At 39.4% G+C, this 4532-nt stretch overlaps 1 non-coding gene across 1 annotated transcript; it reads left to right on the top strand.

The window, feature by feature from the left end:
* The first annotated feature begins 864 nt into the window (after window positions 1-864).
* On the top strand, window positions 865-983 carry LOC112472101. The gene has a single exon (XR_003043520.1). It is a non-coding gene; the product is annotated as a 5S ribosomal RNA (ribosomal RNA).
* Window positions 984-4532: the final 3549 nt, after the last annotated feature.

The raw sequence follows: 4532 nt of genomic DNA, 5'->3' as shown, positions 1-4532 counted from the left end.
GGCATGCAAGATTAGACAGGGCCTGTCAGGGAGCACTCACAGGCTTTGTCCCACCCCAGGCAGCTAAGTCTTATCTCTCCTCAACTTCCTTCAATGAAGGTGTTTTTTTTTTTTTTAACCCAAATTCAGGACCATATATTCATTCTTATTAACTTTTTTCTTAGTCTCAGCCCACCATTCCACATACTGAGATCCTAGGGCTCCTGTAGTCCAATGAGCCATGTCTTTATCAAAATCACTGGCACAGCAGAGACAGCTACAATGTGAAGAATAGCTGGGGGCGGGGGGTGGGGGGGGATACGGAAAACAGCGAGTATAGACAACACTTATGAGAAGCTCTGCCATAAAGAGAAATAGAGAAATAGAGAAATGGATAACAGCAGCAGGACGGATGGGGAGGTCAACTGTTTTTTAAAAAAAGATTCAAATATTTACATGCTAATGGATCATCTAAAAGCAAAGGAAAAGTACAGTATGCGAAAATATTTTCTAAATTGTAAAATAATGTATTATATATATCTTCTTTACGTTCTTGCTTGGTTAATTTATGTCAAAATTTGGTTTTTAGAGACTCCAGCTCCTTCTGAATTCTCTTTCCTTCTAGAGCCTCTGCTCCCAGGATCACTCCTACTTTTTCCTCTGAATATTTTGAAACCTCTAACTACACCTAGTAGCTCGTGCATTTGCCATTATGAACTGTAACATTACAATGCTGCTTTCATCCAAGGTCTTATTTCCACAACGATTTCCTTCACTCTTTATAAGAATTTTAAAAATTAAGTTCAGGTTTAATGGATGCATCCAATAGAATAGTTTTTTAAACATAAAAACCTAAAATTATTATTTTTTAAAATTTTATTTCGGGTCTACAGCCATGTCACCCTGAACACACCCAATTCCGTCTGATCTCGGAAGCTAAGCAGGGTTGGGCCTGGTTAGTACTTGGATGGGAGACCACCTAGGAAGACCAGGTGCTGTAGGCTTAAAAACAGAATAAAATAAAATAAAATAAAAATAAAATAAAATATTATTTCATCTCTATAGTCAGCAAGATGGGAAAAAAAAGGTTTATCATTTAGTAAAATTGTTCTCTAAGGCTGTGAGATCGAGTTCTGAAAATTTCTATGCAAAGCAAAAAGTGGCTGCTACCAAATTCTTCCCACCAGCACATCTGCATACATGACATCATAAACAGGGCCTTCTCATCCCCCAACCCCCACTCTAGGCTCAAACAAAAAGCACATTTACAACTTCTGCTCCACAGTAGATACTAGTTACTTTACATTTTGTTTCTAGTTCTAAGCTCATCCTTTGCTAGAGCAACTCTGATAAGCACATAAAAAAAAGACATGCTCTTTCAAACTTCCATTTCTAAAAATGAATTATCAATTAAAATGATTATCAGTTGTCACTATACAAATGAATCTCCATTTGCAACCACATTCTAATTAATGATGAATATATTTTCAAAGTATAACACTTGTTTATGAAGTATTTTATGAAGTTTAACACTCTCCAAAATATACTTTTAAAATACCACAGCATCTAAGAAAAAAATGCCTATTTGCCCTTTAAAGGTACAGGACAAACAAATCTTGTTCAGTAATTCATGAATGAATAACAAGAAAGGTTTCTAGTAAAATAACAAGAAAGGTTTCTAATTTCACAAACCAAGTCAGAGATTTAAAATGGGTCATTAATGGGTTAAGCTCCAGGAAAACTGTATTTTGTCTTAATGTTCATTTCTATCAAATACTTATCCTCACTATGAATTTTCATTAATTTCACATCTATTGACCATAGATTTTTTTTGCCAGGAACTCTGTCTCAGAACTTTTTGCTTGTAATTTGAACATCATTTTTAGTGTCAACACAGTCAGTTCTCAATAAAGATGTTATGAATTTTCTTCAATTCAAATTTATAAAAGCATAAAGATCATAAGGAAAGCAATATTTTTTCTAAAAATATGAAAATTTGAAACTCACTAAACCAAGAATATCATGTGAAATATACAATCATTCTTCCAATTTTAAGCTATTTTCTTTCTTTTAAATTGAGATATAATTATCATATACTATTTTCTTAAACATGAATAATTTTAACATTTTTCTACCACCATTCTTGTTTCTAAAATACATCCCTAAGTTCCTGCTGCAAAAACAAAAAATGTCTTGGATTTTATGTAAACCCATAGATTTAGAAACAGTTTACAGGTAAACTGACTTAGAAGGACCTCAACTAGGATGTCAGCTTCAGTAAGGGAGAGATTTTTGATTTCTTCATGGCCGTTGCCCCTCTTTCTTCCCCAGTGGCTTAAATTGTTCTTGGCACATGGTAGGGTTTCAATTAGTATTTGCTGTACTGAGAGAACCCATGTGTGCAGACCTCTTAGTGCAAAGCCGGACACAAACCACCTGTAGGATCCCATTGCCACCACCACCGCCGCCACCACTACCACCACCACCACCAGACACCTGGAGCAAATTCATGTGCAAATAGAAAATCAGCCCTTAGTGAAAGGAGAGAAAGAACAGACAGACACTCAGAGGAACTGACACCAGACTGAGTCTTCACAGACTGCCCCAATGTTTTCACTCTGATACGTGTCTAAAACTCCAGTAATTTAGACATTCATTTGAATTAACAAGTCTCCTCTATTGAGAACGCAGGAACCACTTAAGCCTCTCAACAACTTTACAAGGTAAATATTTCATCATTCCCTTTTGTAAATGAAACTGAAGCTAAGCAGCCAAATTTCCTCATGCCACACAGTTTACCTAGAGCATGACACAGAACATTTAATCCTACCATGCTACCTCCCCTTGATGGGGGAAGAGGACTAACCTGCATCCACACATCAGTGCACGTTAGTCCCCCGTACCCTTCTATCCAAACTCCTAAAACAAGCTTTCTCAAAGATGGGCTCTTGTTTCGAGGTGACAGACAAGCAACGCACAGTTTTAGCACACAGAACACTTTGGAGGTGAGAATCTATAAAGTGTTGGTCATGGATTTGGGTGCCTAGGGGGAACCAAGCCCCAAGACAAACCACAGATTTCTAAACAATGCACAGGGCCAGCTCTTGCTCCAGACTCACTTCTCTTCCTCTTCCTCCCCTTCCTTTCTGGAACCTCCGCACCAGAAAAGACAATCATCGTTAGTGCCACAGTATAGCAATGTTATGTGTCTCAACCACAGTGACTGGCACAGACTAGGCATGTAAATATTTGTGGAATGAACCAAAGACCAAAGTTGTTTCCGTGGGCAGGCTGGGATCCTGACCGCTGTTTTTAACAAAAAGTGGAGATGAGAAATGCACCATAAGCTCCTGACTCTTGGTGTAAAAGTAGAATTTTAAAAGGCCAGTCTAGGACTATGGCCATGCTACCCTGAACAAGCTGGATCCCTAAGCACGGTCGGGCCTGGTTAGTACTTGGATGGGAGACCACCTAGGAAGACCAGGTGCTGTAGGTGTAAAAAATAAAAAATAAGAAATTGTAAGCTGACAAGGTCCTTGCAATCTGTGAGGTCGACCAAGGGTTGCCTCACATAAAAAAAATAAAATAAGTAAAAAATAAAAAATAAAAGGCCCGTCTAAATTGGGAATAGGCTACAGTAAAGCTTTAGGTGATTCTTTTTCCTCAGCCAGACTGTCTCAAAAACAAAAGCTAAACACTTAAGCATACACAGACCTCAGAAGGGGCACGATGCTATTCGGTTGTTAGAGTATAAAAACAAACACCTTATTTAGGTTGCCCAGTTTAGGTCACCTTAACATGAATAGCAGCTTAAAAAAATCCCGGCTCAGCTTTCTCGAGGTGAGTGGAGGTGAAGACAACTGACATTTTCCCAAAAGTTCGCAGTGGGCCATAACAAAACAAAACCATACTCTGCAATGTGGAAAAAGTTTCCTTTTAAATATGTAAACCAGTAATTTATACAAATATATGTGTGATACCAAATATTTAAACAGAGCCCATGTTTATGATTAACAGAAGATAAGCCAAATAGCTTCAAAGACAATGCTTGAAAATTTTACCTATTTCCCTTTTGATTGGCATCCGTGACCTGAAGACTTGGGTTCTATCAGATCCTCCACAATGAGATTTTCAGGCGTCAAATTAAAGTCAAACTAATAGGGCAGAACAAGAGCCGAAGGCAACAGGGAAGGTGCCTATTTTCCTCTTTCATTTCCCCCCGCCCCCACTTGCCACTTAAGAAAGGCACATTTTTGCCTTGAGAAAAGGGCCTCATCCTTCGAGATGCAATGCAGCGTTAAGTCTGTGATTCCGTCAGGTTAAGACCTCCCCCCGTGACTGAGTTTTGCGCTCCGCCACCGCCTCCTTTGTCTGCCGTCCCTGCAAACTCGCAGTCCAGTGCCCTCCCGTAAACAAGCCTCATGCACGCACAGAAACGCTCTCCAAGTCTTAAGAAAAAGAGGAAAAGCCAACCACGCTCTGGAGCCTCCTTCCCAAACGAAGAGGAGGCCGGGCTGCGCACCACCGAGACCTCGCCCCCGGGCCGACAACCC

This window comes from Pteropus alecto, unplaced genomic scaffold (assembly GCF_000325575.1).
Source record: "Pteropus alecto unplaced genomic scaffold, ASM32557v1 scaffold78, whole genome shotgun sequence".
NCBI classification, from domain to species: Eukaryota; Metazoa; Chordata; class Mammalia; order Chiroptera; family Pteropodidae; genus Pteropus; species Pteropus alecto.
Note: the sequence above shows the minus strand (reverse complement) of the source record. Positions and strands in the feature narration are given on the sequence as shown.